Below are 23,217 nucleotides of genomic sequence, written 5' to 3' on the forward strand. Positions count from 1 at the left end.
ATCTCTTGATTTTTTTTATTCAGTAGATTACATTGCCAGAAACACACAAGACAAAACAGTAAGTTCCATGTTTTTGCAACGACTAGGGTTAATTAACATTGTTCAGAAATTATTCAAACTTAATGATCATTAGGGTGTTTATTGTTCTTTTGTTATTGACACATGTACGTGTGAATGTGTTGTACTTGCCGAACAAACGAAGTCCTTGAATTTGGGATTCTATTGGAAGTAACTGTTTCTAGGTTTTATGGAAGCCAAAAAAGTCCGAGAAATATAATGCTAAAAGTTTGTGTTGGTGCGTTTACAAGCTGACAGATCAGCATATCAATGTCCAACAATGTACACTTAAAATTGGGCTAATCAACGCAAGAAATGTTCCTCAGTCATTACCACATTGTGCATTAGTCGTGTGTTCGTGTATACAGGCTGAAAGGTCCAAAGGAACTTAGGAACGTTTGTCTACATCATTGGTAGAGAAACCTTAACAAGCTGACAGACAGGCACCGGTTTCCAGATCAAACCAAGATTGAGGCTAAATAGCATTGCAGTCAGCTCATGAAGCATGAAGAATTTAGTGGACTAGATAGAAGTAGGTTATGAATACAAGCATGTCTGGTCTGGCGATAATTTTTCCCCAAATTAAACCCCGGGACAACTAATCTCCACCAGTTGTCACCGAGGAGTTCTGTTGCAGTGACCACAGACTGAAAAGATAAAATATATTATCTGTGAGTAATCATTGTTTAAAAAATATTGTCAAAGAACAAACAAAGCTCTACATGTCTCTCCGACTTTGATTATAAATCTCACACAAAAAGCAATTAAAAAAAATATGATTATTACTACGCATCGCCTACATGTGATCCAATTCCTTATTTGACAAAATAATAATAATTATTATTATAAAAATTATGATTTAAAAGCAAAAATTTAGTAAATAAGTTACTGAAACCATCAGATGTCATGGATTACTCGGAGTTAGAAATATGATAGAGATATCAACAACTTATAGGTAACTAACAAGGAAGAAAAGTAAAAGGTAAAGTAAAAAAAGGAAAGTTCCCCTTTTAGACCTTGTGGTCTATAGGGCAGATGATGTAAAGGTCATCTGTTTCTGTGGCCTACGGTTAACAAGGGTGTCATGTGGCCAGCACAACGACCAACCGACTTTACTTTTCCCTAACACTAAATACAGAAAGATACTCAGAGCCGGTCTTAGGTCACTGCAACCTATGCAGCCGCAGTGGGCCAGCACTTTCATAGGTTCCGCGATAATTTTAGGTGTAAATTATTAAAATAAACCATTATAACTTATAACATTGTTCCCACAGCCTCCTGATTTTCCAGGAGTTTCTGAAACTCTCCTGAAATTGCAAAATCTCCTGAAAAATAGACAAAATTGTCATTTTGTGGTGTCATTCAATATGGAAAACGCCAAGCCTACGCGAGATAAAAAAAGGGCATTGTCGGGTTTCATTTAATAAAATGTAACATACGGCGATTTTAACCAAAACCAGAAGTTTAAATACTTTATTTTATTTGACATATAAATATAGATCTAAATCTATCTCGATCTCTTAAAAAAAATCTAAAGCAATTTTTAAAAATTTCTAACACATATTTAGATCTAGATATCTAATTTAGAATTAGAATGAAACGCTAGATCTATTTTAGATAGATCGAAGTGTAGACAGATTTGATGAATAAGTTAAAGAGACTACGTTGATTACAAATGAAGCAGAAACACTGTGTGAAACATTGAAGCTGTACGAAGCGTAGGTATAATATCGGAGTTTTTCCTAGACTGGCTGCCGACCAAAGCTATAGGGCCCAGTCTGAGACTGGCTGCCGACCAAAGCTATAGAGCCCAGTCTGCCTAATGGCCGAATTGCTGGTTTGGTTCTACATCTTGAAGTTACATCTCATCTAGATCTAACCAGTCTAACTAGAACTAGTCCTAGAGATAGTGAATACTAGTAAATCTAGTAATGAAAGACGACAAAGGTCTAGCTCTAGCTAGGATCAATTACTAGCCTTTTTTAAAAAAGTATTTTATTACACTTAGACTTCACTAGATAGATCAATATAGTCTCCAGATCTAGATACAATCTACGTTGTTTATACAAGCACCAGAGAGAAGGAAGACGCCATAGAATGAAATATTAAGCACCAAATGGATCCGTGAAAAAGTTGGCAGCAGATCTGCTCAGATGGCGGTTGTGGACAACTATGTAATAATTGCCGAAAAATAAAAGGAATGCATTTGAAGAGTTTCTAATTTAGTGGCGAAGATTTGAACAAAGACCTTGTTAATTTGGTGGGGGGGGGGGGGAAATTAAAGAGAAAGAAGTGATACTAGAATTTAAAGGCAAGGAGGTCCAGTGTTTGGGAGCGCGTTTTCTTATCTTATCTTATATATTACAGTCGTTACTTCAAAACAAAAAAAGGTGATTACGTCCTACGCATCATGCATTTAGTCATGCATATTCACCAATGACTTAAATTCTGCCAAGTCACTGGTTTTCCTGGCTACCTCAGGCAACCCATTCCATGCTAGGGAAGAAGGAGCATTGTACAAATATAAGATTTCAGATGTCAGAAACATTAAACATTTTATTGAAAATGAAAAAAAAAAAACAACAATGGGGAAGGTGGTTTGGGATGGGGATTTTGGATGAAATATTTGTAGGACTAGCCCCGGACAAATAGAAGCATAGACTTCATAGAGACTATAAAATATCTCTATATTTTGAAAAAGGCGATGGGGTCCCACGACGAAAACTGAAGAATAGTATATATCTGCTCGCAGTTTGAGAAACTGTTGTGTTGATACATATATTGTAGATTTTGAAATAAAATCCGATTTTTGCCCGCAGATTATAACTTTCCTCTTCTACTTTGGTAGCCTAGCAAATCTAAGGAGACGTTTCTGATTAATATCTCGTTTCTTTAGAGAACAGATCAGAACACAGCAGGGGCGGACTGGCTATATGGGCAAACGGGCAAATGCCCGGTGGGCCGGTACCAAATGGGCCGGTCTGGTCGCGACCAAAGAAAAAAAATCAATGCAGACAACTTAAATAAAAAGTGACAGCAGCAAGACACAAAGACCCGAACACGTTTTCTTGTTGTTGTTTTTTTTTTTTTAAATTATTATTACAATTAATTTTGTTTGAAATTCAACCAAAATATAATTTTAAGAATTACACTTTACATTGTACGTATTATCATTTCTAAAACGTTAGACCGTACTTTCTGCAATGCATGAGCGGCATGGCCTTCAACACTACTTTGATGTCTTCGAGACTGTGTTTGGCCTGATCGTTTTGCTGGTCGGCATGGGCCTTTCATGGCACTCCTATTTTGTTTTGGCTCCTTCCCTCACCCGTCTTTTGATGGTTCCATGAAAGTTAACGAAAAAGATGGATGGGAAAGGATAATTTAGAAAACATTGATATAACGGGGGAGACAATTAGAGAAAACTCATACACACAGCCGCGAAATTGCAAACCAACCAACTTATTCACAGCTCAATATGGGTATAAAGATAAGATAAGATAAGATAATTTTTATTGATCCAATGTAATGGAAATTCAGTTTGACTACAATTGACAACCTCAGCGTAACTACTGTACAAAAATAGTAGTTCTAACTACTGTACAAGAACAGTAGTTCTAACTACTGTACAACAACAGTAGTTCTACTTTCTGCGATCTTGAAAGAAAAAGTAAGTTTCTTGTTGTTTATTTGTAATAACATAGATCTAAAAATACTACACTTATGGCTTACAAAAAGGAGCTAGTGTCGTTTGTCTTGCTTTTCTTCTCTGGCGTTTATTCTTCTGCCAGCTTTGTTCTCTTTTCCTCAGCAACATGTGCGCCAGTTGTCACAGCGCGACGTCATGATGCTCTGCCATGTGCCTCTGTCTCCCAGGTGGATGGGTCTATGCTGAACGCCTTCAGAGAAGCTTTGAGGGTGTCCCTGAAGCGCTTTCTTTGACCACATTGAGAGCGCTTTCCTTCGCTTAGTTGGCCATACAAGAGTCGTTTAGGGATGCGGTGGTCTTCCATTCTGCATACGTGTCCAGCCGATCGCGGCTGGGATTGCATCAGGGTGTGTGAATGCTTTGCAGACCGGCTCTTTGAAGGACCTCAGTATTTGGTATTTTGTCTTGCCATTTGACATTCAGTATTTTTCACAGACATGTCATGTGGAAGTGATTCAGTTTCTTTGCATGTTAACTGTACACTATACATGTTTCTGAGGCATAGAGCAATGTAGAGGAGGATGACGGCTCGATAGACCCCTAGTTTTGTATTTGTGGTGATACCACTTTAAAGGAATGGGTTGTCAGGCAGGAAAAACAATGATTTAGCATATTTTAAGTCACAGATCAACATGCATGACTAGATTGACACGTGAAATGCGTAGGACCTAATTATTTTATTTTTTTGAAGAAACGTCTGAAATCTATAAGTAATACCAAAAAGTTTGAAACTCATTAAGGCTGCTATTGTAGTGTCTATAGTTTTCAGACTACATACATGTAGATCTATAAATACAATACATTATGTAAGCCTACGAAAGCATACATCCAGTTTTCGATGCGTTATCAAACTTTATATATTTTGAATAGAATTAGGCTTACACCTATGATAAAACACATGGGCGTAGCCGAGAGGGGAGGAATTCAAACCATCACTGGCCTCAGATCTTATTGTCTGAAAGGGAAACTTTACTTACTTCCCCAGTGCAGCCAACTTAAGCAAACTACAGTCACCAAATTTCATGAGCGTAGCCAAAAGGGGTTTTGTGGTTTTCCCCCCCCCCCCTTTTTTTTTCCCAGTATAAAAGTAAAGCATTTTACCATTTTCTAACAGTCGCTGGACTCCAGTGAATAGAAGATTTAGTTTTTGATTTTTTTAGCGGAAGAGTAGCAGGCTAATTGCACTGTAGATACCTCAAAATATGCATTTTTTAAAGCTTAAAATAACGGAAATAATGATTGGAGCTTACGGCGCTCCCCCAGTCTTCCTAGCTGTAGCTGTCCCTTGGCGGTGTGTACTACCTTTCACTAATTATAGGAAGAGAGTATTCTAGAGTAGAAAAAACGTTTAAAAGAATGAAAGGTAAGAATGTAATGAAGATTAATTACATATACACACACTAATATATATAAATATATATATATATATATATATATATATATATATATATATATATATATATATATATATATATATATATATATATATATATATATATATAAATATATTGTTATAAACCTGGTGGTGGCACAGATGGGGGTGGTGTGTGTGTGTGTAGTCAGCCAACGCCAATCGCCCCAGGCCAGCGCTAGATGAGCGGTCGAGCGTGACGAGTTATGACGGTCAGCCGAGACGAGTTTCAACATGACGGTTCGGGAAGGATTAGCGTCGTGAACAAAGCTCAGGAGCGTCACGAGAATTGTAGTCATCTGACCACCCAGAATGGTCGAGCGACGTTCTGTCCGGTTCTAGAAGGCCAGCAGGGACCCTATATAAAGAGCGAGGATATCAGAGACGAGTCAGTTACAACTTCCCGATCTACAGTTCGTTACAACGGCTCAGTACAAGTCCGAGACGAGACAGAGAGAGACCAGTGCAAGAGTTAATACGGCGTTGAGATATTTGTACAGTCTTGTGTTACGTGCTGCCAATTGTACAGTGTTGGCTGTTATTTATTGACATTAAACTATTACGTTACTTTGAAGCCCAGAGTTGTCAAGTTCTTTAAGTTGGTGGTGTCGTTTGGTGCCATTTGCAGCGAGCCTGGATAGGGAGATTCGTAACAATATATAATATATATATATATATAAATTGCGGAGGGGGTTTACCCCCCCCCCCCACACACACACACCGAAAGTACATGACATGCCATTTGTGGGCCGGTTTATATGGTAATGCCCGGGCCGATTTTGATACCCAGTCCGCCCCTGGAACACAGTAAATGAAGTCGCTTGTGTATAGAGAAATTCTTTACAGCAAGAAATGTTCACTTTATATCGTTAAAACTTGGCATTAGCTATGGTCGGAACGAGACTGCTTAGACAGTGGTTCCCACCTCTCCACGCAGCTCACTTTTTTTGACCCATCAAGAGTGTTAAAGTCGATACCGACATGTGTTGATACAATTTAGAATAAGAGGCGTCAGGTGTCGATACAATTTAGAATTAGAGGCGTCATGTGTCGATACAATTTAGAATCAGAGGCGTCATGTGTCGATACAATTTAAAATCAGAGGCGTCAAATGTCGATACAATTCAGAATCAGAGACGTCATGTGTCGATACAATTTAGAATCAGAGACGTCATGTGTCGATACAATTTAGAATCAGAGACGTCATGTATTGATACGATTTAGAATCAGAGACGTCATGTGTCGATACAATTTAGAATCAGAGACGTCATGTGTTGATACAATTTAAAATCCGAGATGTCATGTGTTTATACAATTTAGAATCAGTCATCAGAGGCGTAGCAGGTTATGCTAGGGTGTAGCGGAGCAAGCTGTGATTTTTTTTCTCATGTCCCGAAAACTTTCCAAGGCAGCAGAGGTTAGGGTTTACATTTCCATCTCCTAACTGAAGAACCAGAAGAGAGGATCCAATATCGAGATGCTATAGAAGGATCCTTGGGATCACCTACAAAAACCGCATTACAGACGAGGAATCTCGAAACGGGATCACAAAGGCGATGGGGTCCCAGGATGAAAACCCAAACCTAAACTGTATGGTCGAATCAGAAGGTCCGCAGGGCTCTCAAAGACCTTTTTGCAGTACCAGGGAAAGAAGATGAGGCCGACAGGACGCCATGGGAAGTGGATCATTGACAGAGATTAGAATCAATACGAAGAACAGAGAGAAAGAAAGAAGTACTGTCGACCATTATGTTTGCTTCCCCAATGGTCCAACTTACTAAGGTATAGGTGAAGGTGAAGATAGATTCATTCACAAACACATAAATACATTTCAGTTGAAGCCTTCTTTTGTTTTTTACATTTAATATCGCACTATTGGAGAAGCCGCACAATGGAATGCTTGTTTTATAAGTCTATGAAATTTCTTCAGATGGTTATTAAGTTAGAGCTAAGACCTGCTGAAGAACAGGGGGTTGGGGTAGCAGTGAGCATGGGACCGTGGTGACGCCAGACCGCATCGCAATCTTCACGACCAGGCAGCCGTCAATTGTTTTCAACGTGGTATTTTGAGACATAAAAAAAATCTATTGCAAAAGTTGTATTTTAGCAAATGTTTATGTTATGTATCTAGATCTAGAAAAAAAAAGTCAAGGTTATCTCGGCTTAGATAACGAGACCTTGAGAAAGTTAAAAAAAGATTTGCTTGGTATAATTTATGAAAGTGAGTTCACGATAGTTATATATATATACATATATATAGGTCTGGACAAGTGTCCTTTAGAGAATCAATCAATTAGTTCCTTCTTTAAGTATTATTTTCAGTTTGGTAAGTAGATCTAGATGCATACAATATCACTATTTAAGTCTTTACAAAAACATTTACACTATTTTCATTTCTCCGTATAATGCCTACATTGTAGCAAACATTGAAACTCGAAGTACTTGAATTATTTTAATATTACTCGTAATGAGCTTTTCATTTACATAATTAAATGTACATAATTATTTGAATGATGTGTGTGTTTATGTAAATTCATAAATTGCATTAATCTTCTGACTAGAAAGAAAAAAAGTCACTTCTAGCTCACACCCCATTTACTCTCACATCATCAGCAATGCTAGTTAAGCGATATAAGTATTCTTATTTAAATAGTTTGACCACATGTGTACTGAATGTCGATAGAAATATGTGGTCATTTAACAGGGAGGAAAAACGTTATGCTGCTTCGTTGACTCACAAGTTCGCCCGTCTGGACAAGCCTCGTTATTCCATTCTAATTTAATGTCTATCAAATAGAAGACCTAGGTTATATAGCACCAGCTGTATAACATATTATAATTTTCATAGCGGTGCAAATAGTAGACCTATATAGCACCAGAAAAAGTATACATTTCATTGTTAGATTGGATGTATAGTTGGTATTGAAAAATTTTATCGCCATCATATTTCTTCGTACTGCTTTCTCTTCTTTTTTTTCCCTTTAACTTTATTTCATTGCTTTAAAAAAAAAAAAAAACAACACACGTAAACTGGATCTAGAAAATGAAAGTGTGTGCAAAGAGAAGACTACTCTGATAAACTTCAACCGTAAAGATACCCAATGTCTTGGTTCTACGTTTAACCCACTCTTTTCTACAGAAGAGTAAACTTACAATCATTCTTAAACAAGCGTTTCTTATCCAAGAACGTAGCTACCTGATTATTTTTTCCAAAACTATTTAGAAATAGATTACAAATCCTAATAAACAGATGGGCATGTAGCGGTATTAGTTTGACTTTAATGAACTTAATAAGAATAATGAGTTACATAGTATAACAGTGTGCATATGACTAGTACAAATTCAAAAAGACAATACCTCCTATCTAAAACGTATAGAGCCATTGTTTTTCTTTTGATAACTAATAAATTTTGGATAAAAAAATATGGAACATTTGTTTCCACTATAGATCTAGACTCTAGACAATGCAAAAAAGTTTCCTGACTATCAATAATGCCTTACATTTGGAATTCCTGACCGCCAGAGTTCTTTCAAGAACGCGATAGTCCTATCAAAACCGAAGATGGGTCTAGATCTAGATTAGTTCTCTAGCCTAATTTAACTGTATTTTTTTTACTTTGAAAAATGAAAACGGTCTAGCGAGAGTTTTCCCAGTGTGGTCAACGAGCTAGTAAAATATTTCTTAGTGATTTGTTCAGTTGTTAAATTTTTAGAAAAACCCTTTTCAACATCAGTGTCCACGTGCCACCTAGGTTCCAGGTTCCTCCATTTAGTTGTAACTTGCATTGAGGTATTGTAAAAAGAAAAATTTCGACACTTCTGATAAAAACGTATGGTTCAAATTAACAAAATGCTTTTTTTTAAAATGTCTACAGGTAAGAAGATGAAACTATTATTTCCTCTTCTGGCCCTAGTGGCCTCCTCCTCTGCCTTTATCTGGAAAGACGAGATGGTCAAGCCGCTAAGATCTCTGTGTATTCCTCTTTTTGGCGTCGCTCAAGTCTGCGCAGATCCCAACGTTAGTGTTGGCAAGAGAGAGGAAGATCTCAACCTGGCAGAGATTGTTGCCGACATTGGGAAAGTCGTCCACGTCATTGATGGATTCGTTGGAGGTGCAACTGCCAAAAGAGAGGAACAGGACTTATGCGAACATATAGGCTGTGTTATTTATTGTACACAAAACGACTCAATTATTAATCACTGCAAAAGAGATGAAGCACTTAAGTTAGCCGAAATACTCACTGGCATTGGAAAAGTCATTGCCGGATTCGTTCGAGAAGCAGTTACCAAAAGAGAGGAACAAGACTTGTGTACCACTGCGGGCTGCATCAAAGCATGTGATGATGGAAGATTCTATAATATTTGCAAAAGGGACGAACAGCTCAACCTAGCCGATGTCGTCGCCAACATTGGAAAAGTCATTCACGTTATTGACGGATTCGTTTCAGGAGCAGCTGCCAAGAGAGAAGAGCAGAATCTTTGTATTCCTATAAATGGCGTCCCATTCTGTGGTCCTTAAAAGACTTAATGACTCCAACTGCACTGTCATATATATTATCCAGATTTGTTCTATTAAACATAGAGTCGCATTTTTAACTTTTTCTTCGTTTGTTTGTTGTCTTCGCGTTCAAACTAGAACACTGGTTCTTACCTATTTATTCAGTCACACGTAGAACTACAGAGTTTAGCGGTTAAAAACCCCATCTTCAATATTATTTTAAAGCAAACTACAGTCACTAAATTCTAAGAGCGTAGATAAGGGTGTTTTGAGTTTGTTTAAAACAAAAACTCCAGATATTTAAAAAAAATCTCACAACAGATGGTTCTATTTTCAATATAAAATCAAAAGCAAACTACAGTCACCAAATTTCATGAGCGTAGCCAAGAAGGGTTACATATTTCTATCATTCACTTTTCTCAATTAATAAAGTGCAGTGAATAGATTTGGTTTCTGAACTAAAATTGTTAAATAGCAGGATAATGCATTGTAGATACCCCAGAATATGCATTTTATTTTGTTTTAAATACCGGAAATAATGCTTGGGTGTCCATATATATGAAAAGAATTTATTATCTAGCTTTAAGAAAATTTCATTATAATTACTGGCCGAAAACAATACGTCACTGAACGAATCACAGTGTAAAAAAAACTCGATTTTAAACAAATGTGCCTGACATTTACATAAAATGAGCATTCTTTGTCTGTGGCATTTTACGTCTCAAGGAACTATCTGTTCCCTTTGCAACTTCTTGTGAGACAAAAGAGGCCAATCCTTGATACACATCTGCGGTAGCAGGTTGGGCATATAAGTCCTAACTCAACTGAATCCAACAACACACCTATTTAGTGAAGGTAGTACTTTCTTATGACTTATTGTAAATGTACTGATCTACGCCTTTTTTAAAAAGTATTATTTTCTTGTTAATGTTTTAGTAGTCATGCTGAGATAGACCATCGTTGTCAAACTGAATCAAAATTTATTTGGACCAATATAATCAACTTATCTTATCTTTGTTTCGTAATTATCGTTTATTTTTTGAATATCTACAGGTAAAAACATAAAACTGTTATTTCCCCTCCTGGCCCTAGTTGCCTCCTCCTCTGCCTCTATCTAGAAGGACGAGATGGTCATGCCACTAAGATCTCTGTGTATTCTTCTTTTTTTTTTTTTTGGCGTCGCTCAAGTCTGCGCAGATCCCAAGGTTAGCAAGAGAGATGAGAATTCAGCCTCGCCGAGATAGAACACTGGGAAGGTCGTCCAAGTGTCAGAGGCAGCTGCTAAAAGATAGGAACAAAACTATTGCACGACCATAGGCTGCTTAACAATATGTCCAGATGTCCCATTGACTTATCAATGCAAAAGAGAGGAAGGTTTCAACCTAACCGATATCGTCGCCAATATTGGAAAAAATCATTCACGTTATTGACGGATTCGTTTCGGGAGCAGCTGCTAAGAGAGAAGATCAGAATCTGTGTATTCCTATAAATGGCGTCCCATTCTGTGGTCCTTAAAAGACTTAATGACTCCAACTGCACTGTTATATATATTATCCAGATTTGTTCTATTAAACATAGAGTCGCATTTTTAACTTTTTCTTCGTTTGTTTGTTGTCTTCGCGTTCAAACTAGAACACTGGTTCTTACCTATTTATTCAGTCACACGTAGAACTACAGAGTTTAGCGGTTAAAAACCCCATCTTCAATATTATTTTAAAGCAAACTACAGTCACTAAATTCTAAGAGCGTAGATAAGGGTGTTTTGAGTTTGTTTAAAACAAAAACTCCAGATATTTAAAAAAAATCTCACAACAGATGGTTCTATTTTCAATATAAAATCAAAAGCAAACTACAGTCACCAAATTTCATGAGCGTAGCCAAGAAGGGTTACATATTTCTATCATTCACTTTTCTCAATTAATAAAGTGCAGTGAATAGATTTGGTTTCTGAACTAAAATTGTTAAATAGCAGGATAATGCATTGTAGATACCCCAGAATATGCATTTTATTTTGTTTTAAATACCGGAAATAATGCTTGGGTGTCCATATATATGAAAAGAATTTATTATCTAGCTTTAAGAAAATTTCATTATAATTACTGGCCGAAAACAATACGTCACTGAACGAATCACAGTGTAAAAAAAACTCGATTTTAAACAAATGTGCCTGACATTTACATAAAATGAGCATTCTTTGTCTGTGGCATTTTACGTCTCAAGGAACTATCTGTTCCCTTTGCAACTTCTTGTGAGACAAAAGAGGCCAATCCTTGATACACATCTGCGGTAGCAGGTTGGGCATATAAGTCCTAACTCAACTGAATCCAACAACACACCTATTTAGTGAAGGTAGTACTTTCTTATGACTTATTGTAAATGTACTGATCTACGCCTTTTTTAAAAAGTATTATTTTCTTGTTAATGTTTTAGTAGTCATGCTGAGATAGACCATCGTTGTCAAACTGAATCAAAATTTATTTGGACCAATATAATCAACTTATCTTATCTTTGTTTCGTAATTATCGTTTATTTTTTGAATATCTACAGGTAAAAACATAAAACTGTTATTTCCCCTCCTGGCCCTAGTTGCCTCCTCCTCTGCCTCTATCTAGAAGGACGAGATGGTCATGCCACTAAGATCTCTGTGTATTCTTCTTTTTTTTTTTTTTGGCGTCGCTCAAGTCTGCGCAGATCCCAAGGTTAGCAAGAGAGATGAGAATTCAGCCTCGCCGAGATAGAACACTGGGAAGGTCGTCCAAGTGTCAGAGGCAGCTGCTAAAAGATAGGAACAAAACTATTGCACGACCATAGGCTGCTTAACAATATGTCCAGATGTCCCATTGACTTATCAATGCAAAAGAGAGGAAGGTTTCAACCTAACCGATATCGTCGCCAATATTGGAAAAAATCATTCACGTTATTGACGGATTCGTTTCGGGAGCAGCTGCTAAGAGAGAAGATCAGAATCTGTGTATTCCTATAAATGGCGTCCCATTCTGTGGTCCTTAAAAGACTTAATGACTCCAACTGCACTGTTATATATATTATCCAGATTTGTTCTATTAAACATAGAGTCGCATTTTTAACTTTTTCTTCGTTTGTTTGTTGTCTTCGCGTTCAAACTAGAACACTGGTTCTTACCTATTTATTCAGTCACACGTAGAACTACAGAGTTTAGCGGTTAAAAACCCCATCTTCAATATTATTTTAAAGCAAACTACAGTCACTAAATTCTAAGAGCGTAGATAAGGGTGTTTTGAGTTTGTTTAAAACAAAAACTCCAGATATTTAAAAAAAATCTCACAACAGATGGTTCTATTTTCAATATAAAATCAAAAGCAAACTACAGTCACCAAATTTCATGAGCGTAGCCAAGAAGGGTTACATATTTCTATCATTCACTTTTCTCAATTAATAAAGTGCAGTGAATAGATTTGGTTTCTGAACTAAAATTGTTAAATAGCAGGATAATGCATTGTAGATACCCCAGAATATGCATTTTATTTTGTTTTAAATACCGGAAATAATGCTTGGGTGTCCATATATATGAAAAGAATTTATTATCTAGCTTTAAGAAAATTTCATTATAATTACTGGCCGAAAACAATACGTCACTGAACGAATCACAGTGTAAAAAAAACTCGATTTTAAACAAATGTGCCTGACATTTACATAAAATGAGCATTCTTTGTCTGTGGCATTTTACGTCTCAAGGAACTATCTGTTCCCTTTGCAACTTCTTGTGAGACAAAAGAGGCCAATCCTTGATACACATCTGCGGTAGCAGGTTGGGCATATAAGTCCTAACTCAACTGAATCCAACAACACACCTATTTAGTGAAGGTAGTACTTTCTTATGACTTATTGTAAATGTACTGATCTACGCCTTTTTTAAAAAGTATTATTTTCTTGTTAATGTTTTAGTAGTCATGCTGAGATAGACCATCGTTGTCAAACTGAATCAAAATTTATTTGGACCAATATAATCAACTTATCTTATCTTTGTTTCGTAATTATCGTTTATTTTTTGAATATCTACAGGTAAAAACATAAAACTGTTATTTCCCCTCCTGGCCCTAGTTGCCTCCTCCTCTGCCTCTATCTAGAAGGACGAGATGGTCATGCCACTAAGATCTCTGTGTATTCTTCTTTTTTTTTTTTTTGGCGTCGCTCAAGTCTGCGCAGATCCCAAGGTTAGCAAGAGAGATGAGAATTCAGCCTCGCCGAGATAGAACACTGGGAAGGTCGTCCAAGTGTCAGAGGCAGCTGCTAAAAGATAGGAACAAAACTATTGCACGACCATAGGCTGCTTAACAATATGTCCAGATGTCCCATTGACTTATCAATGCAAAAGAGAGGAAGGTTTCAACCTAACCGATATCGTCGCCAATATTGGAAAAAATCATTCACGTTATTGACGGATTCGTTTCGGGAGCAGCTGCTAAGAGAGAAGATCAGAATCTGTGTATTCCTATAAATGGCGTCCCATTCTGTGGTCCTTAAAAGACTTAATGACTCCAACTGCACTGTTATATATATTATCCAGATTTGTTCTATTAAACATAGAGTCGCATTTTTAACTTTTTCTTCGTTTGTTTGTTGTCTTCGCGTTCAAACTAGAACACTGGTTCTTACCTATTTATTCAGTCACACGTAGAACTACAGAGTTTAGCGGTTAAAAACCCCATCTTCAATATTATTTTAAAGCAAACTACAGTCACTAAATTCTAAGAGCGTAGATAAGGGTGTTTTGAGTTTGTTTAAAACAAAAACTCCAGATATTTAAAAAAAATCTCACAACAGATGGTTCTATTTTCAATATAAAATCAAAAGCAAACTACAGTCACCAAATTTCATGAGCGTAGCCAAGAAGGGTTACATATTTCTATCATTCACTTTTCTCAATTAATAAAGTGCAGTGAATAGATTTGGTTTCTGAACTAAAATTGTTAAATAGCAGGATAATGCATTGTAGATACCCCAGAATATGCATTTTATTTTGTTTTAAATACCGGAAATAATGCTTGGGTGTCCATATATATGAAAAGAATTTATTATCTAGCTTTAAGAAAATTTCATTATAATTACTGGCCGAAAACAATACGTCACTGAACGAATCACAGTGTAAAAAAAACTCGATTTTAAACAAATGTGCCTGACATTTACATAAAATGAGCATTCTTTGTCTGTGGCATTTTACGTCTCAAGGAACTATCTGTTCCCTTTGCAACTTCTTGTGAGACAAAAGAGGCCAATCCTTGATACACATCTGCGGTAGCAGGTTGGGCATATAAGTCCTAACTCAACTGAATCCAACAACACACCTATTTAGTGAAGGTAGTACTTTCTTATGACTTATTGTAAATGTACTGATCTACGCCTTTTTTAAAAAGTATTATTTTCTTGTTAATGTTTTAGTAGTCATGCTGAGATAGACCATCGTTGTCAAACTGAATCAAAATTTATTTGGACCAATATAATCAACTTATCTTATCTTTGTTTCGTAATTATCGTTTATTTTTTGAATATCTACAGGTAAAAACATAAAACTGTTATTTCCCCTCCTGGCCCTAGTTGCCTCCTCCTCTGCCTCTATCTAGAAGGACGAGATAGTCATGCCACTAAGATCTCTGTGTATTCTTCTTTTTTTTTTTTTGGCGTCGCTCAAGTCTGCGCAGATCCCAAGGTTAGCAAGAGAGATGAGAATTCAGCCTCGCCGAGATAGAACACTGGGAAGGTCGTCCAAGTGTCAGAGGCAGCTGCTAAAAGATAGGAACAAAACTATTGCACGACCATAGGCTGCTTTACAATATGTCCAGATGTCCCATTGACTTATCAATGCAAAAGAGAGGAAGGTTTCAACCTAACCGATATCGTCGCCAATATTGGAAAAAATCATTCACGTTATTGACGGATTCGTTTCGGGAGCAGCTGCTAAGAGAAGATCAGAATCTGTGTATTCCTATAAATGGCGTCCCATTCTGTTGCCATTAAGAGAATCGACGATGATAACTAGCTTTTAGATTTGTTCTAATAAACACAATATTAACTGTTTTTCTTAGATCGTTGAGTGTTCCTTGAAATCTTAAGTTTTCTGTGTCTTACATACTTTAGAGTGTTATACACAGACATATCTATAATAAATTTAACAAATACCACTTGTGTATATATCTATCAGAAGATCTCTGAGATTAGCAGACGGATTCGAATGAAATTTTCTACACTCGTTCCTTTTACGACTTTGGTGATCACTAAAAAACGGTTATGACAGACTCACAGTGTAAACATAGCGATTTTCGAAAAAAAAAAACACGATTTGATTATCTTTTAACAGTCTGACAAACGTATTGCGGTTATATTCGGAATAAGGAAAGGACTTGAACACTAAATGTCATGTTATTTGTTATTCAACTTTATAGAAAATTATAACAAATGGACAGTTTACAATAATTAGTTGATTTTAGTTGACTTAAGATATCGAAAAGAGAGATAGATAGATAGGTGGATTGATAGATAAATAGATAGTGAGAGAGAGAGAGAGAGACAAAGAGAGAGAGATCACTGAGAGCGTTAAAGATAAATTTAAAATATCAAAAATATTAAGGATCGAACTGTTTTTAGGTTAATTTTTTTTTTACTATAGTGTGTATTATAGTGTAGAACAGTACGATAGAACAGTACATGGGTACGATAGGTCTTAAGAACAATAGAGCTAGTGCATGGTAGGTTCTTGCCTTGTTCGGATATAGGGAAGACCCGAGAAACACTGCCAGATATCTGGGCCATGCTGCAAGAAATGAAAGTATCAGTACTGGACTTTGTGCATGGAAAATTACAAAATGGAAAATCCAACTAGTTCGCAACTTTCAAACATGTTATTTATACCTCTTACCAATGAAAGAAATTCCACCCACCCCCCTTAAAGTTATTTTAAAATTAAATTTTCATTTAAAAATTAGATATTCAGTAACATTCCAAAATAAATCTAATTGTTTTGTAAAAATATTTTGATTTTTAATAATTGATGGAATACAAAAGAGTCGACTAAAATAATTGTACTTGTGTCCCTTTGGAACTTTTCCGACAGTGGGAAAAAATAACTTCAAAATAGATTCATGGGATAATAGTCTCTGTGGGAGAGGGTTACTTTTCCTTCTTGAAACTGTCAGGTAGAGTTGAGCCTTCGGCTCTTGGAACTCTAGGCCAGCAAAAGTGAACAAGAGCTCTCTCTCACCGGCCTGAATGAGAACAGTGTAAAAGAGGCCGCGTACACTAAGACCCCTGCCATTTTCCTTTTCTATACCAGGCTAACCGTGCGGGACACGCCATTTATGTAACGGCCCCTTGAGGAACAGCGCCTGGATTGTGACTAGGTTGTGGGAGCTTTTTTACAACTCCGCGCAGTGCAATGAGGATGCTCTCGCACCCCCTTAGGCACCCCCACGGGAGTTTTGCTACCCTTTGGCCTAATCGTTTCCTCCGATCGTTTCCACCCGGGCGCCACTATGAGGCAGGGAAGCATGCCCGGGGAGAGGGTTACGAAAGGGTTACAAATAGTTTCAATGCGTATATCATAGAGCCTATCTATTTTTTATATTTATTATTAAATTGAGAACACGAAGAAAATAGTTACACCTTGAATGTAGAATTGTTCTTTTTTTGGGGTAGGGCTGTCGTTGGTTTGCCAGAGGGAAAACGATACTAGAAGTTTCGGGTTAAAAGTATGTTTGTAAAATGGTTTACATATTTTGGATGTCCCTTCAGAGTTGATGATCATCTACATCCTAGCCCAGCGGTTCTCAACCTTTTTAGTTCCGCGACCCCTTTTTACAATCGGCCACTGTAAGGCGACCCCAAACTGTAAAAACACATTTTCGCTAATGCTATAAAATCGTATTCATAATGTAAATATCTGATATGAATTGTCGAAGGTGTATTTTTATCACTAAAAACTCAACTAAATATTTTTGTAACCAAACTATAAAAATCAAGAAATTTTATATTTATTCCCTGCATTTATTTACTTTTTTATCGCTTGATCACCACATTCTTCTTTCATACTTATGTGGCAATTATGGAAGCATTAAGGAGCATAGTAAGCAGCTAAGGCAATTGCATTCTTCATTGGTACACAATTGTTGCGCCAGTTAGAGACAAATAACAACGACATTGTGATGGCTGAACCTATTTCTATTTTACCAGATCAGAAATTTTAGGGAAATCTTTACAATATCAAAATGAATGTCGTCATCTGCATCAAATCTACTTCTGTATTTAACAAGTTAAAAAATCCCCGTTTCGCAAAGATATGTTGTTGGAAATTGTTGGAAATTGAACTCATTTGACAAAGATGTCATACACGGGATCTTTTCTGTAGTTCACTTTCACCGTTATAAAGTGTATCCAACTGTGATTATGATTTATTAAGAATAGAAACCTAGGCAAACATCCAAACATACTTGGAGCAGCAACATTGTATACAATGTAAATATTTTGCTAGAGATTTTATACTTTTTCAGAAATGAACATATTTCTTAAAAACATCACGTTCTAGAGTAGTCGTTTCAAAAAGATTGCAAAAGAGAAATCCGTCTTTACAATCGCCATCCTTGCGTACACCAGTAATCCATTTGCAACATCTTTGGATTCTTCAAGCTGGATGATAAATATTTGAAGTGGAGCCAGATCCTTTACAAGTCTGCATCCAACATCACAAGACAAACCTTCACCTTGAACCCCAAAGAATACATGTCGTCGTTATTTGGAAGCCTATGCTAAGCAGATGGGAAGATGTTCTGGACAGTTGGAGAGATTTGTTCAGAACTGAGAAGCCTGAAACAAGGTGGTTGATGGCCAATGCCTCAAACGGGACGAAAGGCAGAGTTATATAATTTCTGGGATTATCTGATCGCTAAATCACCAGACTAGTCAGCTATTCTGTCATTATATACGGAGATTTAACTTAATTGAATAGATCTAGTTAATACGGCTCCAGTTATTACTGGTACTGCAACAATGTATTTGGCCACTGGCAACAGTAAGTCATCAGCAATGATGTGAGGTTTCATACTTCAAACAATTCTGAAGGCCACCGAATAAGAAGCTTCCATCGTTCGACGACTGCTAGGTTTTGTTTATTGGCCAGCAGTCAAGTTTTGGATTTTCTTGACTTTCAAATTTACTTTTAAAAATTTTTAAATACTGTATGTCGTTTTCGGCAAAGCTCGGATGTTTGATGTCAATAAGATTTTTGGATTGTTCAGATTCATAGATTCTGATATTAGAACGTCGTCACAAATGACGTCACAAAGGACCCTTTGAGGTTTCTCAATTCCTGCTTTAACTATTGAAGCAAAATCATATTATTATGTTTTCTATTCTTAACGATCATTGTCAAGGGTAGTTCCATAACAAAACCTTTTCTAGCATAGACTATAACTTGATGGTCTAGTACTAATTATAAACAGATGTGGTTTTTAATTACGTGAGTAAATATTCCCCATGGAATGAATCCGCAATGGTGTAACGTTGTGTCTCGACACACCATTTGATAAACAGTCATTTAAACTGTTACAAATACTTATGCTGCGAGAATAAAATGTTTCTGATTCAATTGTTTACATTTATTCTCAAATGACAATTAAAATTAAAAAAAAAAAATGTAGCTACCCATGAAAAGGTTTGCACAATGTCAAGTTTTTTATTGACAAAAAATCAGTTTTTTTTCCGATGGACTTAGGCGACCCTGGAAAATCGTCATTCGACCTCCAAAGGGGTCGCGAACCACAGGTTGAAAACCCCTGTCTTAGCTCAAAACTACTGGAGATCGACGGCGGATGGTAGCGGGCTAGCCCGGCTGGGTATGAGACAGGGACCATCTAGACGACCAAACGACAGTCTAGCGTGCATACCGCACAACCAAGCAGCCATCCTAGTTTCTATAGCGTACAGATACATAGTCATTGTTATGTACATGAAATTAGTTTTTCGTTTAAAAACAAATATTTGACAAAAGTGGGGTGGTAATTTTTTTGTCCTGTGCTCGGTGGGTAATACAGAAAACTTCGGTGGGCCACATGTGGACCGCAGTGCTCATGTTGCCTCGTTATGTTGTATCCGCACAACATTTATCAATGGGAGATAACAGACATTATCCCCGGAATTACGTCATTTCATATTTACCAACATAACAAAAACAAGGTTACAAAGACAGTTTGTGTGGAAACACAAACTCAAAAATCGGCTCAAGAAGTGGTCTACCCAGTCAGGTAACAAGGCAGGTTTCAATATTTTTTCAGAAAGAATATTAGAATGAAATTCTATCTGCAATGACAGAAAAGAATGGAGAAAAAAAGTTGACAGATCTTATGTGTTGCCCCAACGGTCTAGCAGAGGGTGTAGTTCGATCTAAACATGACCTAACTGATGTCATATAGTTAATAATTTATACATCTGTACATCCTATTGCGACAAAGGGTCTATCTATCATTCTACTAACAATTGTTTTATATTATGTTCCATTTACATGCATACTAAAAAGATTTTTTCTCTTTAAAAAAAAAGGAAAAATTTTTTTTTGTAAATGTAGTAGTTAGAACTTACTTAACCTAGCAATACAATTGTAAAAAAAAATATTTTTATTTTTACAAAAGCTCTAAAACAGTATGTATAAATGTGTTGAAAATATGGTAATAGTGTATTCCTTTACTAAATAGACTCTTGTATTTGTTACTATTAATAGTGTATAGTTATAAAAGTGGTGTATTATTATGAAAAAACTGCTTGCATAGATAATTTTAAAAATTAAATTTTTCGCTATCAGAAAAGAAAAAAAGAAGCCTTTGCATCAGAACTTTGAATGGTCTAAAATATCATGATGTCGGATTTTCAATATTTTTTTTCTATTTTACGAGATCTAAACGGGACGGACGGACGGACAGACAGACCACACAAATTTAATAGAGCTAAAAGAAAAAGAGTATTTTTTTTCTCTTTAAAATTAATAAATGTTAGATTGAAAAAAAAAAGGAACTTCTTTTTTTACCCCGCTAATGTTTTCCACTTGTGACCGACGAGCTAGTAATTCTTTTTTTCAGCGATATACATCAGCTATTACATTTCTAGAACAATCGTTCAATCCAGTTTTGAGATCAGCTTCCATTTTCCGTCCTCCATGAACTTACGACGTGAATAAAGGTATCAGGGGCGTAGCTAGGAATTTTCGATCGTTTGGGGGCCTGTGGGGGGGCTTGTCCCTTTTGGGGGCCCCTGCATTTTGCGTAATGTTTAATTTTTAATGTAAAAAACACTTATTTGGGGCCCCCTACAAGTGGGGGCCCAGGGGGATTTTCAAATTCTCCCCCCTCCTCTCCACACCCTAGCTAGGAATCACCCAGTGAAAGAATTTGTAAAAAAATAATAATAATAATTTAAGGGCACATAATCAATGCATTACTAATTTGTTGACATCATATATTAAAATTATTTCCCTTTGATAAAATAGACAAGCATTGTGTTTTGACTGTTATTCTGTTTAGGAATGTTGTGTTATTGTTTTGAAATGAAAAGAGTACTTGTAATTACATACATTTCCAATTAAGATCATTAAAGCAGTCTTAGATTCATTCTAATTGTAATTTGCATAGGTCATAAATGACTTAGAGCAATGATACCCGAAATTCAGCCCGCGGGCCAGATTCGGTTAGCGAAGTGGTTTCAGTGACGTGGTTCCATCCGGCCTCTGAAACGTCTGCACAAAGTGTAGAAAATCCACTTCTTTTTCCCAAATAAAAAAAGGTTGAAAAATGTATCTTTACCTAAATTACGCCCTCCTTTTTTTTTCGAATGGATTGGCACCATGACCTTTAACATTTCTGAATGGGAATCTACCAGGAAAAGTGAACGGATCTTTACTTGTGGAACATTATGATAAGCCAACATGTTTATAAGGAAAGAAAATAAATAAATCAAAAGGCATTACAAAACAAAAATGGCGGGATTCTTGATTTGAGCCGCGAATAAAAGATTGTTAAACTACGGCTAGGCTACTAGATCCACGGGTTTCTAATCAAGTAGTTTTCAGGTTAATTTTATTTCTATCGTTGCGTGGGCCTTGACACTACTGTTGGAAATTAAAATGGTCCGCAGGACGAGTAAGGCTGTCATTATTGACTTAGAGAGAAGCCCGTAATATTTTAAAAACTTTTTAAATTTTTTTTACACAGTGTAAGGTCCAAGGGAAAGAAACACAAATTAACTCTTTCTCTCCGAATCGACGATACCATCGTTGATTTGATCTCATTAAATTACATTAATTTTTAATTTTATAAACTTTACTTTGTATACTATAAAAAGAGTATGCTTTTTTTTTTAATTCTATACCAAATAAACCATTTTCTGATGACAAATTTCAAAGCTATTGAAGCTTACTCATAACAGGGTAGTTAAATAGTAAATAAGCAAAAAGTAGAATTTCTTCGAAAGGTGGTAAAATAATAGCGGAGAGAAAGAGTTAACAAAACGATAATAATTAATTAATAATTAAACGAGAAAAACCTAAAACTACTGTTTAAAAAGACGATACTTCCTTTATGTAACTTGTTTTTTCTCTTAAAAAATAATGAATGTGTGAATGTTAGTATTTAAAAACAATGGAACATTTTCTTGCACCGTCCCCTCTCCCCTTCTCGCTGCACAAGGATCCAGGTAAAATATAATCTATTACACTTTATAATATTCCAATGATAGACCTTTAGATCTAGATTTCTAGACTGAGAAGACGATGCACGAAATTTTCAAGAACATTAATTTTTTAAACTTTTGAATCAATACAGCATAGACTTATATATACTATATCTAGACTGGACATGGAGATTTTTTAACACTACAAAAAATATCGTGAAATTTGTTTTTAAAAGTTGAAACAAGGCGTTGTTTTGTAAAGTAGTTACAAGAAGTAAAGTTGTTGTTTTTTTTCAACCCTAACCTATGTAAAATATAATTTAATTTTTAGATCTAGATCTAGTAATTAAACATCGAAAATAAGAGTACTCTCGTCTCATAATTATTATTTTGCAATTTTTAGATACATATTCTAGAAAGATCTAGGTAATCAATCTATTTAAATGTACATAAGATTATTAAAATCAACAGTATGGATTATTTCGATCTAGGATTTTTGAAACATTATCTCAATGGAAACTATCAGAAAATGGCTTGGTTTCATATATTAGCGTAAATATATAGTTCTGTGATTAGTAGCCCATTCTAAAGAAAATCCGAGAAATGATTTTGCATTATTTCTAAACTTTGAAAACTAAAGAACATTACTTTTCTAAGACAGAAATGATTGATTGGGGCAACTTCCATTAGAACTTGAAAAAGAGTTTATGTACATACAAATCTATATATATATATATATGTCTGTGAATCGATCAATCGCGGATAAGAATTTGTTTCCGGTTTCCAGTCCAGTATAATAAATGTCTATGCACTAAAGCCTTACGTTCGGAAATTCCCGAAACGATAGTCCCTTCAAGAATG

The 23,217-nt window shown here is 36.0% G+C and overlaps 1 long non-coding RNA gene across 1 annotated transcript; it reads left to right on the plus strand.

The window, feature by feature from the left end:
* The first annotated feature begins 7,334 nt into the window (after positions 1–7,334).
* On the plus strand, positions 7,335–14,255 carry LOC106050627 (uncharacterized). Its single transcript, XR_008775699.1, has 2 exons — positions 7,335–7,503; positions 9,053–14,255. It is a non-coding gene; the product is annotated as an uncharacterized LOC106050627 (long non-coding RNA).
* The last annotated feature ends 8,962 nt before the right edge of the window (positions 14,256–23,217 follow it).

Source organism: Biomphalaria glabrata, chromosome 17 (assembly GCF_947242115.1).
Source record: "Biomphalaria glabrata chromosome 17, xgBioGlab47.1, whole genome shotgun sequence".
NCBI classification, from domain to species: Eukaryota; Metazoa; Mollusca; class Gastropoda; family Planorbidae; genus Biomphalaria; species Biomphalaria glabrata.